The sequence below is a fragment of the Salmo salar genome, chromosome 12, assembly GCF_965601325.2.
Source record: "Salmo salar chromosome 12, fSalSal1, whole genome shotgun sequence".
In the NCBI taxonomy this organism is placed as follows: Eukaryota; Metazoa; Chordata; class Actinopteri; order Salmoniformes; family Salmonidae; genus Salmo; species Salmo salar.
Genome location: NC_138302.1, coordinates 41,483,448 through 41,498,513, shown reverse-complemented (window position 1 = coordinate 41,498,513; position 15,066 = coordinate 41,483,448). Strand labels below are relative to the sequence as shown.

The 15,066-nt window shown below is 40.8% G+C and overlaps 1 long non-coding RNA gene across 1 annotated transcript; it reads right to left on the bottom strand.

The window, feature by feature from the left end:
• Nucleotides 1-867: 867 nt before the first annotated feature.
• Nucleotides 868-9,534, bottom strand: LOC106565023 (uncharacterized). The gene is made up of 5 exons (XR_001319583.3): nt 9,475-9,534; nt 8,648-8,679; nt 5,527-5,625; nt 5,243-5,363; nt 868-4,953 (listed from the first exon to the last, which is right to left on the bottom strand). It is a non-coding gene; the product is annotated as an uncharacterized LOC106565023 (long non-coding RNA).
• Nucleotides 9,535-15,066: the final 5,532 nt, after the last annotated feature.

Here is a 15,066-nt window from a genome sequence, read left to right as displayed (position 1 = left end):
GGATTTAGGTGCTGAGTTGAGCCTTTATAAGCGCATCAGCTGTAGCCAATTAGGGTGATCATCAGTCAGTGTCCCAGCTGGAATAGCTGTTGGTTTTGTTTGGGCCTTTTTTTTTTTTTTGGTTGAGTCTTTAGTTTGGGCATGCCCTTTTGTATTTTTCCTTTTCTACATATTTATGTTTCGTCACCATCTGAACAAATAATAATCCGCTTGGACTGGCTTACCAAGAGGTCAACAAGGAGCTGGCCCTGGACATAAGGTAAGGTGGCTGTTTCCTGGGTACATACAGTGCATTCAGAAATGATTCAGTCCCCTTGACTTTTTCCACGTTAGCCTTATTCTTCTAAAATGTATTAAATAAGTCTTCAAGCTACACACAATACCATATAATGACAAAGCGAAAACAGGTTTAGACATTTTTGCAAATTCTATATAAAAAAATATATATACTTTATTTACATAAGTATTCAGACCCTTTGCTATGAGACTCAATTGAGCTCCGGTGCATCCTGTTTCCAATGATCCTCCTTGAGATGTTTCTACAACTTGATTGGAGTCCACCTGTGTTAAATTCAATTAATTGGACATGATTTGGAAAGGTACACAGCTGGAACCACCAAGACCCGGATGGTCACTGACAGAGCTCTAGAGTTCCTCTGTGGAGATGGGAGAACCTTCCAGAAGGACAACCATCTCTGCAGCACTCCACCAATCAGGCCTTTATGGTAGAGTGGCCAGACGGCACCCACTCAGTAAAAGGCAAATGACAGCCCGCTTGGAGTTTGCAGAAAGGCACCTAAAGACTCTGACCATGAGAAACAAGATTCTCTAGTCTGAAACCAAACTTTTTGGCCTGAATGTCAAGCATCACGTCTGGAGGAAACCTGGCACCATCCCTACGGTGAAGCGTGGTGGCAGCATCATGCTGTGGGGATGTTTTTCAGTGGCAAGGACTGGGAGACTAGTGTGGATGGAGGCAAAGATGAACTGAGCGAAGTACAGAGCCTGCTCAGGACCTCAGACTGGGGCGAAGGTTCACCTTCAAACAGAACAATGACACTAAGCGCACAGCCAAGACAACGCAGGAGTGGCTTCGAGACAAGTCTCAATGTCCTTGAGTGGCCCAGCCAGAGCCCAGAATGGAACCCATCTCTGGAGAGAACTGTAAATAGATGTGCAGCAATGCTCCCCATCCAACCTGACAAAGCATTCCCAAGAAGACTCAATGCTATAGTCTCTGCCAAAAGCGCTTCAAACAAAGTACTGAGTAAAAGGTCGGAATAATTGTTTTTTTTATTTCACCTTTATTTAACCAGGTAGGCAAGTTGAGAACAAGTTCTCATTTACAACTGCGACCTGGCCAAGATAGGGCAAAGCAGTTTGACACATACAACAGAGTAACACATGGAGTAAAACAAACAGTCAATAATACAGTAGAAAAATAAGTCTATATACAATGTGAGCATATGAGGTGAGATAAGGGAGGTAAAGGCAAAAAAAGGCCATGGTGGCAAAGTACATACAATATAGCAATTAAAACACTGGAATGGTAGATTTGTAGTGGAAGAAAGTAGAAATAATGGGGTGCAAAGGAGCAAAATAAATAAATACAGTAGGGGAAGAGGTAGTTGTTTGGGCTAAATTATAGATGGGCTATGTGCAGTAATCTGTGAGCTGCTCTGACAGCTAGTGCTTAAAGCTAGTGAGGGAGATGAGTGTTTCCAGTTTCAGAGGTTTTGTAGTTTGTTCCAGTCATTGGCAGCAGAGAACTGGAAGGAGAGGCGGCCGAAGGAGGAATTGGCATTGGGGGTGACCAGTGAGATATACCTGCTGGAGCGCGTGCTACGAGTGGGTGCTGCTATGGTGACCAGCGAGCTGAGATAAGGGGGGACTTTACCTAGCAGGGTCTTGTAGATGACCTGGAGCCAGTGGGTTTGGCAATGAGTATGAAGCAAGGGCCACCTAACAAGAGTGTACAGGTCGCAGTGGTGGGTAGTATATGGGGCTTTGGTGACAAAACGGATGGCACTGTGATAGACTGCATCCAATTTAATAAGTAGGGTATTGGAGGCTATTTTGTAAATGACATTGCCAAAGTTCGGTAGGATGGTCAGTTTTACGAGGGTATGTTTGGCAGCATGAGTGAAGGATGCTTTGTTGCGAAATAGGAAGCCGATTTAACTTTGGATTGGAGATGGTTGCTGTGAGTCTGGAAGGAGAGTTTAGTCTAACCAGACACCTGGCTAACTTCTGGCTAGCTTCTGTTGTGGATTTCAGATTTGAGGTGAATAATACTTTTTTTTTTTTTACCTGTTGGGACTAGGGGGCAGTATTTTCACGGCCGGATAAAAAACATACCCAATTTAATCTGGTTACTACTCTTGCCCAGAAACGAAAATATGCATATAATTAGTAGATTTGGATAGAAAACACCCTAAAGTTTCTAAAACTGTTTGAATGGCGTCTGAGTATAACAGAACTCATATGGCAGGCCAAAACCTGAGAAGATTCCATACAGGAAGTGCCCTGTCTGACAATTTGTTGTCCTTCTGTTGCATCTATCGAAAATACAGCATCTGTGCTGTAACGTGACACTTTCTAAGGCTTCCATTGGCTCTCTAAAGCCGCCAGAAAGTAGAATGGGGTGTCTGCTGTCTCTGGGCAAAGTACAGCAGCTCTGTTTGTGTGGTCAGCCTGGGGACAGTGAGACTGAGATGAGCGTTCACGAGACTTCTCTTTTTTTCTTTCAGCCTTTGAATGAATACAACGTTGCCCGGTTGGAATATTATCGCTATTTTATGAGAAAAATAGCATAAAAATAGATTTTAAGCAGCGTTTGACATGCTTCTAAGTACGGTAATGGAATATTTTGAAATTGTCATGAAATCCGCTCGCGCGTTACCCTTCGGATAGTGACCTGAACGAACAAAACGGAGGTATTTGGATATAACTATGGATTATTTGTTGTTATTTGTTGTTGAAGTAGAAGTCCTGGGAGTGCATTCTGACGAAGAACAGCAAAGGTAATCCAATTTTTCTAATAGTAATTCTGAGTTTAGTGAGCCCCAAACTTGGTGGGTGTCAAATTAGCTAGCCTGTGATGGCTGAGCTATGTACTCAGAATATTGCAAAATGTGCTTTCGCCGAAAAGCTATTTTAAAATCTGACATAGCGTTTGCATAAAGGAGTTCTGTATCTATAATTCTTAAAATAATTGTTATGTATTTTTTTCAACGTTTATCATGAGTAATTTAGTAAATTCACCGGAAGTTTGCGATGCGTATGCTAGTTCTGAACATCACATACTAATGTAAAAAGCTGTTTTTTGATATAAATATGTACTTGATTAAACAAAACATGCATGTATTGTATAACATAATGTCCTAGGAGTGTCATCTGATGAAGATCAAAGGTTAGTGCTGCATTTAGCTGTGGTTTTGGTGACATATATGCTTGCTTTGAAAATGGCTGTGTGATTATTTTTTGGCAGGGTACTCTCCTGACAATCTAATGTTTTGCTTTCGCTGTAAAGCCTTTTTGAAATCGGACAATGTGGTTAGATTAACAAGAGTCTTGTCTTTAAAATGGTGTAAAATAGTCATATGTTTGAAAAATTTAAGTTATAGCATTGAGGCATGTATTTCGCGCCACGCAATTCCACTGGCTGTTGACTAGGTGGGACGCAAACGTCCCACCTAGCCCATAAAAGTTAAACAATTGGTGAGGCAGGTTGCAGGAGAGTGTTTTTAAGTCGAGTGTTTAGAAAAATAAAAAGATATGCGAAGAAAAATGTCAATATTTTTCTTCGCATATCTTATTTATATATACACACACGAGACACGGCAAGACAAGGACGTCTGACTATGCCATCTTGGATGATCATGTAAATGTGATATCAGTTTCTTTTTAATAAATTAGCAAAAAATTCGAACCCTGTTTTTTTCTTCTCTTTGCCATTATGGGGTATTGTGTTTAGATTGAGGGGGGTGGGAGGGATTAACAATTTAATAATTTTTTTTTAATAAGGCTATAACAAAACGTGGGAAAATTCAAGGGGTCTGAATACTTTCCGAAGGCACTGTAAATGATCAGTATTTTATTTGGATGGGCAAGGAGGTACAGTAGGGCGGGCCACGCCCCCTAAGGCCTGCCAATAACGGCCCTGCCCGTAGGGATATATCATAGGGAGTGATCGAATCATCACTGGTTCATACACACAGGACAGAGACAGAGAGCCTAATTAATACAACACTACTATAGAGATAGAGCCTACAAAGAGACAATTTCTATCTCCACTCTATGGGGAAATTAATGGCATTTTTGTATAAATGCAGAGCAGAAGGTTGGTGGTAAACACAGGCTTAGGAGATCTTATGTTTTGTTATGAGAATCTTTCAGCCAACGTCACTGTGAATATTGAAGCATTTATGTAATCATTATAGACACAAAGGCTTCAATTTATAAAGGTGATGTTAACTGACTGATTATCTCATAGAACAAAACGTATAAGACCTCCACCTGTGTTGACCTCAGACCTTATTTTTGGCATTTAACCCAAAACCCTATTCTTTCCCCACAGGAATGGCTGAACAAACCAGAGGTAACTCATTTCTGTTTTTTAGGACTACAAGCTGGCGAGTCCTACACCATGCTTAAGTTCCCGTGGGAAGATTCATTAAGCTGTAATGATTTCAATGAAAAAGAACTTCAGATTCACAGGCAACATTGTTAATAAATGTAGTGTATAAGAAGCGGTATTGTGTTATAGGTTTGATTATGATAATGCCCTACGCTTGAGTCTGGGTCCGCTCCTGATTTCTGGGCCACAGAAGCAACCTGGGTTGGTATTGCCTTAGAGGGTACAGTCTGCCCTTGGATCTTCCTCAAGGTCAAATCTGTTTCTTCATTAGACAGTGGATTCATCAGTGAGAGCAGCTCCTTGGTCTCCTCATCCTGAGGAAAAGAAACACTGAACACATCCTTCCCTGTGTCCTACAGAGGACTCATAACAAGGCAGTTATAGCCTACTGTAGGGGTGCACCTCAGTCTACAGTGGCTTCCTCCATCTTCTCCTTTCTTTCATTTGCACTGATCTGAACAGCAGATAGGTGAAAGCATTATGTTATTTGTTTTCACCTGTCCAGTTCATTCAGATCAGTATGAGCAGAAAACAGAATAGTGACAGTGAGCCACTTCAGACTATTGATGCACCCAAAACATTGGGTATGGTGCCATACTGTACCTTGAATTTGACTCTGTTGATGTCCATGCAGGAGCGGAGACACTCCCCCACCACCATGCCTCACACACTATGCTGCTGTCCACGTGGCTCTGCATCCCTCCCAGCATGAACTGCAGCAGCTCTGACAGGGGAAAGGACACGAGGGTTGTTACCGTTAAGCACCAAACAGAACTGACTTCAACAAGGCGGGACTAGATGGACACTTCCTATAACAAAATGCTCAGTTTTCATAGGCTTTTTTAAAATGTTTATGAATACAACATAAAACATTGTTGTACGCTCACCTGTATAAGTAGTGGACTCTCCCTGTCTGAGCCAGGTAGCCCAGAAGAATCCTCAAAACATGAGTCTGGGAATGAAGTTGAAGACTTCAAACACTAACCCTGCAAAAAGAGACAATTATGTAACTCATCTGAATGGAAAAGTGTTGCAGTTGACAATCAATGCAGGACAACACATGTTGAACGCAGCCTTGCTTACCACTGTCCCTGAACAAGCCTTCCCCAGGGCATGGGCCACAAATGTCAGGGAACAGTCTTTTCCATCAGGTAACAGTGTATTTACACACAATACATGTTTGAAGACGAGTTAAAGTTAACAACCATAACTAGACCTGTAATCAAAATGTACTATACTGCATTCAATAATTTATATATTCTGCATTGATGTAAACCTCAGCCTGACAGGTTCTCTCCAGCGCTGTCAAGAATGTTTATAAAAGATGTACTTACTCCCCAACAATCAAACAAGTATAATGGCAACATTTAGAGCTTGTCAGTGAAATATACAGTGCCTTCGGAAAGTATTCAGACCCCCTCGACTTTTTCCAAATTTGTTAAGTTTAGGCCTTATTCTAAAATTGAGTAATTTCTCCCCCCCCCCCCCAATCAACCCTATATTGACAGAGCAAAAACAGGTTTTTATAAATGTTTGCTAATTCATTACAAATAAACTGAAATATCACACTTACATAAGTATTCAGACCCTTTATGGGTTCTTGGTCACCTCCCTGACCAAGACCCTTCTTCCCGATTGCTCAGTTTGGCTGGGCAGCTAGCTCTAGGAACAGTCTTGATGGTTCCAAACTTATTCCATTTAAGAATGATGGAGGCCACTGTTCTTTGGACCCTTCAATGCTGCATCATTTTTTTTGGTGCCCTTCCCTAGATCAGTGCCTCAACACAATCCTGTCTTGGCGCTCTACAGACAATTTCTTCAACCTCATGGCTTGGTTTTTGCTCTGACATGCACTGTCAACTGTGGGACCTTTTTATATAGACAGGTGTGTGCCTTTCCAAATCATGTCCAATCAATTGAATTTACCACAGGTGACCTCCAATCAAGTTGTAGAAACGTTAAGGATGATCAATGGAAACAGGATGCACCTGAGCTCAATTTCGAGTCTCATAGCAAAGGGTCTGAATACTTATGCAAGTAAGGTATGTTTTATTTTTAATACATTTTAAACATTTATAAAAACCTGTTTTTCACTGTCATTATGGGGTATTGTATGTAGATTGCTGAGAAAATGTTTTATTTAATGCATTTTAGAATAAGGCTGTAATGTAACAAAGTGGAAAAAGGTCTGACTACTTTCTGAAGGCACTGTAACCAAATTGAATAATTCCCCCCGTGTGAACACTTATCGTTCTTGTATCTTATATACATACAGTGCCTTGCGAAAGTATTCGCCCCCCTTGAACTTTGACCTTTTGCCACATTTCAGGCTTCAAACATAAAGATATAAAACTGTATTTTTTTGTGAAGAATCAACAACAAGTGGGACACAATTATGAAGTGGAACGAAATTTATTGGTTATTTTAAACTTTTTTAACAAATAAAAAACTGAAATTGGCCGTGCAAAATTATTCAGCCCCTTTTACTTTCAGTGCAGCAAACTCTCTCCAGAAGTTCAGTGAGGATCTCTGAATGATCCAATGTTGACCTAAATGACTAATGATGATAAATAGAATCCACCTGTGTGTAATCAAGTCTCTGTATAAATGCACCTGCTCTGTGATAGTCTCAGAGGTCCGTTTAAAGTGCAGAGAGCATCATGAAGAACAAGAAACACACCAGGCAGGTCCGAGATACTGTTGTGGAGAAGTTTAAAGCCGGATTTGGATGCAAAAAGATTTCCCAAGCTTTAAACATCCCAAGGAGCACTGTGCAAGCGATAATATTGAAATGGAAGGAGTATCAGACCACTGCAAATCTACGAAGACCCGGCCGTCCCTGTAAACTTTCAGCTCATACAAGGAGAAGACTGATCAGAGATGCAGCCAAGAGGCCCATGATCACTCTGGATGAACTGCAGAGATCTACAGCTGAGGTGGGAGACTCTGTCCATAGGACAACAATCAGTCGTATACTGCACAAATCTGGCCTTTATGGAAGAGTGGCAAGAAGAAAGCCATTTCTTAAAGATAGCCATAAAAAGTGTCGTTTAAAGTTTGCCACTAGCCACCTGGGAGACACACCAAACATGTGGAAGAAGGTGCTCTGGTCAGATGAAACCAAAATCGAACTTTTTGGCAACAATGCAAATGTTATGTTTGGCGTAAAAGCAACACAGCTCATCACCCTGAACACACCATCCCCAATGTCAAACATGGTGGTGGCAGCATCATGGTTTGGGCCTGCTTTTCTTCAGCAGGGGCAGGGAAGATGGTTAAAATTGATGGAAAGATGGATGGAGCAAAATACAGGACCATTCTGGAAGAAAACCTGATGGAGTCTGCAAAAGACCTGAGACTGGGACGGAGATTTGTCTTCCAACAAGACAATGATCCAAAACATAAAGCAAAATCTACAATGGAATGGTTCACAAATAGACATATCCAGGTGTTAGAATGGCCAAGTCAAAGTCCAGACCTGAATCCAATCGAGAATCTGTGGAAAGAACTGAAAACTGCTGTTCACAAATGCTCTCCATCCAACCTCACTGAGCTCGAGCTGTTTTGCAAGGAGGAATGGGCAAAAATTTCAGTCTCTCGATGTGCAAAACTGATAGACATACCCCAAGCGACTTACAGCTGTAATTGCAGCAAAAGGTGGCGCTACAAAGTATTAACTTAAGGGGGCTGAATAATTTTGCACGCTCAATTTTTCTGTTTTTTATTTGTTAAAAAAGTTTGAAATATCCAATAAATTTTGTTCCACTTCAATGATTGTGTCCCACTTGTTGTTGATTCTTCACAAAAAAATACAGTTTTATATCTTTATGTTTGAAGCCTGAAATGTGGCAAAAGGTCAAAGGGGGCCGAATACTTTCGCAAGGCACTGTAAATATCGGATCATCCTGAAAGGGAAAGACCCCCCCCCCCCCCCCCCCCCCCTAAAAAAAATAGCTTTTTGGAATTCCAGAAAAAGCTATGCAAAAACCCAATTGTTACATCACATACCTTGTTTAACAGTTCACCAACACCATGCTGATCTGTGGAGGGGAAAAATAAGCATGGCAATATATATAAAAACTGTTCTGTTGACATTATCCTACCATGACAGTTAAGTTATGCCACTGGTATGACAATATCACTAGCTAGTTATTATGGCTATCACTCAGCAATAACAAACTCCGGTAAGAAGAACGCACAGCTCTACATTAACTTTGTCACTGAGGGTGCTCAGAAACATGCACACAGAGAGGGGGTGAAAGATTCAACAATGTGGACCCGATCAACTATTTTGCTTGCTTAAAACATGTTTGACTGACTACCTAATACAAATGGTGCAGTAATCAAATGTATTATTTCAGAAAAGTGCGTGACAACAGTAGGTACATTTAGCTAGCCAACCTCATTCCCCCTCAGCGCCATATTAAGCCCTTCTTATTTGGCTGGACACATGCAATTTTTTTTTTCTTCTGATAACTAGTTCATTGCATCCGCTGTGTGGCCCAGTTTCATAATATTACCACATGTCCCAGCTGCTTCACGCAGTTTTGAAATAATCACGAAAAAAAAAAACATGCCTTATTTTTAAGGCATTTTTCTTATGTCGAGCTAGCTTCTTAGCGCTTAGCGTATGCTCGGACAAATCCCCCCTCCTTTCCCACGGCGATTTAACCCCCCAGGCAAAAAAAGTAGGTATCATACAGCGTAACATTCAAGAGTACAAATACAAAATATCACGACTCTAAGTGCATGTTAATTGATCAAAAAGACGCCCTCACTCCTACATGTGACCAAAATGTAACGTTACAGTTTATACTGTTAAATTATTAACTCACGACGACCAGCTCCTCACTCCAGTTACCTCATCGCTCACCCTTTAGGTTATGGACGATAACTTTTATTGATTTTGTTGCCATGACATCCATACCTACGAAACCCAAAGAGGATCAAATGAAGAAAGTAGTTTTCCTGCTGGTAGACAAGAGCTCCTTAGCGGAATGAGAATGTGTTTCTCAGCTGGCGGATTTGGAATATATGCAGGCGATGCGATTCAAGATCAATAAATGGATTCACATTAAACACACTAACACATTAAAACAATAGTAATGAAATGCATTACAAATTATTTCAATGTTTTTATTCCCTCTTTTTTTTTTAATTTTTGATTTTATTTTTAAATGTCATTCATGCTGCAGTAGACACATTTTCATGGTGCAGTGGATGGGGCCATATTTACCTGATATAAGAAGCTGACACCCCAAGCAGGTCAGTGCAATCCAAACAAAAAAAAATATCGAATTGAAATTGTTATAAATTCAGTTATGCACCCATATGATTACAGGCCGTTTTCAGTAATATTCTGCCTATATCAGAACATCTGACAACTTGACAAGTTAAATGTCAACAAAAAATATATAGATATTTCCATGAAGTCCCCTTAATTTAATCAATATAGGCTATGCAATATATGGTTATTTTCGTGTATCTCATGTTTTCAATACAGCAAGCTAGCGGTCAGGCTGATCTTTGGCTAAATTTGGAATAAAAGTGATGGACTAAACACATGTCTATTTTTTTGGGCGAAATAGTATGGAACGCCGATTGGTCGTTACGTGTCAAATAACACTATTTGATGCGTCAAATAACACAATTATATTATAGAATGTTGTGTGTATTACATTTGCACGTGCAAGCCAAGCGCCACCATTACGATCACTGTCAAAGCTGTACAATACTGCATTGGTAAATTGGTAAAAAGGCATTATTTGTCTGACCGAATGGGAAAAATGTTTGTCAGCATTTGCAATTAGATCAGGATCAAAAATGTTTGCAAATATCGTTGATACCCCAGAAGTTGCTAATAACATATGTATCTAGCTAGCTTTAGCTTGGTACATTGCTAGCACCAATGCAACCAGCCTGAAAACAATGACCAGTAGAAATGAATATCCCCTCTCAACATTACTATCCCTCTCTCCCTATTACTATCCCCCTCTCTCTATTACTATCACTCTCTCTCTATTACTATCACTCTCTCTTTATAACTATCCCTCTCTCTCTATTACTATCCCACCTCTCTCTCTATTACTATCCCTCTCTCTATTACTATCCCTCTCTCTATTACTATCCCTCTCTCTCTATTCCTATCCCTATCTCTTTATTACTATCCCACCTCTCTCTCTATTACTATCCCTCTCTTTCTCTATTACTATCTCTCTCTATTACCCTTCCCTGTGGCTCAGTTGGTAGAAGATGGTGTTTGCTACGCCAGCATGGTGTGTGCAACGCCAGGGTTGTGGGTTCGATTCCCACGGGGAATGCATGAAATGAAATGTTTGAAATGTATGCATTCACTACTGTAAATCGCTCTGGATAAGAGCGTCTGCTAAATGACTAAAATGTAAATGGCAGTCATTTTCAATATTCTTAGCAATGATTGAGGAATCAGTGTGAGTAAGTATTAGCTAGATAGCCACTTGACTGTTCTCCTGTTTAAATAACCAGCTACTTAACCCTGTTATCCAAAACTAACCTTATAAGCAGCCCGCTAGCTTCATCTGGCTAGTATGGCTTGACCGGAACAGGTTATGTGCTGTGAAACTAGCCACAATAGCGGAATTTGCGTGTTGCCTTCAAAATAAGTCACTCTTTGAAATTGATACAGAAGGTTACAATTGGTGGACTCATGCCATATTTAGACTAGATAATGTTAAACAAGGTTAGTGTTGGAATGTGGAGCATTGAAATGGGGTATCAGTCTACTCAGTAACACCCACAGAACACAACTGTGTAGAGTTTACGCAAATATTAGCTCTTATTTACAAGCATTTTGCTACACCCGCAATATAAGCATTTTGCTACACCCGCAATATAAGCATTTTGCTACACCCGCAATATAAGCATTTTGCTACACCCGCAATAACATCTGCTAAATATGTGTGTGTGACCATTACAATTTGATTATTGTGGGACTTTGACTGTGGGAAATCCCTTCCCTAAAGTCAGCCTATTGTGCGTATTGACATTCACATTCCACTGTACAGCTTTACCTAAGGCTTGGGGATCAAATTAAAATGGGTTATCAGTCTACTCAGTACCCAAGTGCTTTTTTCCCCAAAGTCCTCCTTGGAGTTATCAGGCTCAAACATCCATGTTGTATTGTTTTCCCTCTGGAATAGTGTTCAATACATATATAATAGGTTGACTGGTACAATAAATGTGACTCAATTCAGTGTTTTCAGAGTCCCGTAATAAGAGCTACGACACTACTATTCTCTGGGTGTCACTGAGTAGACTGATACCCCGTGTCATTGATCCACAATCCATAGGTAAGGCTGTACAGTGAAATAAGCATGCCCACAATGTAATTCTAAAGTCTAATAAATCCAGTGTGATTTCAGATTTTTTTTTCAAATGAATAAATTATTGTATTTTGTTGCATTTATATAAGAACATTCCATCCTCGTTTAGCATGATCTATTCCATTCTGTCATGATTCAACTATTTGTATTAATTTGCATCACTTTCATTGAGAGACATTTACTTTGAAGGTGAACAGCAAATTCCACTTGTCTAAGCCTTTATTGTGGCTAGCTTCACATGGGTGGGTCCGACCACCATTAATCAAATAAGAACTGTCTTATAAATTAGGGGTATTTTAGATGGCACCTAGCTAGCTAATTATAGCTACTGAAACAGATTGTTCTTCCCCAAAAACGACATTGTCTGCACCCATCAGCTCGCTAGCTTTTTTATGACCAGCACTGTCCAGAGCTTGGGGAAGTGTCTGCGCTCGTGCGGCAGGTGCGTGAGACAACTTTACCAGCGTCATAGCATAGGTAAACGGCGAATCGTTAGTGGCAAAGACAGACCTGATATCGCCCAAAATTCAACGTTCATGGACGTCACGTGGTGAGTGGGCTTCATCAAAAACTGCATCACCTTTGATCACATGGTTTTTGTGAAGTTCATGCATGCGATATGCAGGCGCAAGTCAGACAGTTTTATCCCTATAATGCAACATACTTGGAAAGGCAGACAAAATGTATCACCTCGAACGTGCCCATTTCCATTCAATAACCCGCATAGCAACTGCGATTTCAGAGCCAATCACTTTGGGGCTCCGTGTGACGTCTTGTTTGTTGACACGTGTATTAGCTAGCCACCTGTGAAACGTCATTGCAGCAGGGGAACATCACTCGGTGGACTGTCAACCAGCTTTTTCTGCCTAGAAACACACAACTAACGGAACATAGACACATACGTATCACGTGGGGGTCGCTTGCATGGGGTAAAACGTTTTTATAGGCATCTAGTGTACACCTTTTATCATGTAGCATAGTGTTCATGAAGCATACTCAAACTCCTGAATGCATAGATCTGCTCACTTTCAACCTTAAAGATTATTTGCCACTGTGCTGTAAGGTTAGCTAGGATATTTCTCGCAAATGGCTTTCAAGTTGGCTATAGTGCAGCCACAAATGTTCAACTATAAACACATTGATTTCACCAGCTTCCTTATAATGAGCATAATATACAGTCTAGGGAAAGGTCTTCTTTAGCCTTATGTTTTGATTAGTTGTGAGGGTGAGTTGCTTTGAGGAGAAATTTTCTCCACCAATTCTTTCACAAGAGGGCAGCATAGAGAGCAGCAGGGGTTGTCAAAAGCCACAGATTGCATTCTATATGACTTATTCTGAAACTGCATGCTGCATGACTTTGTTAGGTCTACAGCAAATAATTCGGATAAAATATCCTAAGTGTTCTCGAAAGAGGTTTAGAACTCTTAGCATAGGACCTACCTAGACTGACAGATTTAATGTTAGTGTAGGTTCCGTCCCTCTCTTTTCCCCAACCCGGGCTCGAACCAGGGACCCTTGCAGACATCAACAACTAACACCCACAAAGCATCATTTCCCATCGCGCCACAAAAGCCGCGGCCCTTGCAACGCAAGGGGAAACCCTACTTCAAGTCTGAGAGCGAGTGACGTCACTGATTGAAACGCTATTAGCTCGCACCACCACTAACTAGCCATTTCACATCGGTTACACGGGGTCAAGTCCCACCTGGACTGCAGTCAGATCTGTAGTCGAATTGTTGTCTGTCAGTGGGATAGTGCCATCAGTATGTTGCCACTCCAATCTTTAGGGATTTCATATCCCGACGCAAGAGGGTATAGGTATAAATGATGATGTGTCGTAGTAACACCTGACTTTATCAAAAGGTTGGATCCCTTTGGGTTGGACCGACAGTCACAAGGCCGTCTTACATGTACTACACCCTACATTTTTTTACGTCCATTCACAAACTCTGACGTGACTGACTGAGTTTGAATCTCCTGTGTGCCTCAAGACTGTTAGCTCGCAGAGGTAAAGCTTAGGCATTCACTCGAAGAGCTAACACAAGTCTTCAGGTCTCAGGCAAGGTTACTCATTATCAAAGCATGGTTCCTAATGTCTTAAGCTCAATTTAAACCTGGTTTTCACATGTTTCCGTTGTCCTGATCTTGTCCACATTCTGATTGTGCCCACATTTTCAGACATGCATCTACACATAAAATATGTCTCTTATTCGTCTACTGTGTCTGGATTGTGACCAGTTTTCCTGGTACCTCACTGTATGCAAATTATGAGATTCTTTAAAATATATATTTATTTTCTTACTTTAAGCGACATATGGCATCAATAGGAGAGTGGCGCAGAGGTCTAAGGCAGTGCTAGAGGCGTCACTACAGACCCGGGTTCGAACCCGGGCTATATCACAACCGGCTGTGATTGAGAGTCCCATAGGGCGCGCGCAATTGGCCCTGCGTCATCCGGGGTAGGCCGTCATTGTAAATAAGAATTTGTTCTTAACTGACTTGCCTAGTTAAATGACATTTTAAAATTGCACTGGTTACATCTTGTGAACAGCGTGATGCGAACTTCGCAGATGACTGTGTGAGCGCAAAGTCTAATCTCACTCATCTCAATATCTTCGGTGCTGCACGTGGAAATGTAATTTAGTTGAATCTACCTTTTTAAGACTGGGCGTAATATGCTACTTTCCCGATAACCTTGACTTGTCCACAGCCATACAAATAAATATTCAAAGAATCTTTTCCATCCTTCAAAAAAAGAGCTGAGTATCTGTATGTGTGTACAAAATGCAATGAATGCACTGTATAAATAAAAATGACACTTAGGCCAGCGGCGGCCCACCTGTTATGGCATTAGGGTTAGCGCCCCACTTGTGATTGGTAAAACAAAAACACTTGTTATTGGTCCCCCAAAGTACACATTTTTAAATGCTCGTAGAAGTGTATTAAGTGTACATCTTCCTGTTAAAAAAAAAGATATTGTTCAAAATAAGCTGCTCAGTTAATTACTACTGTGTGGTCAGGTGCCACAAAGAGGGACTTAGGAAAATTACAATTGGCTCAGAACAG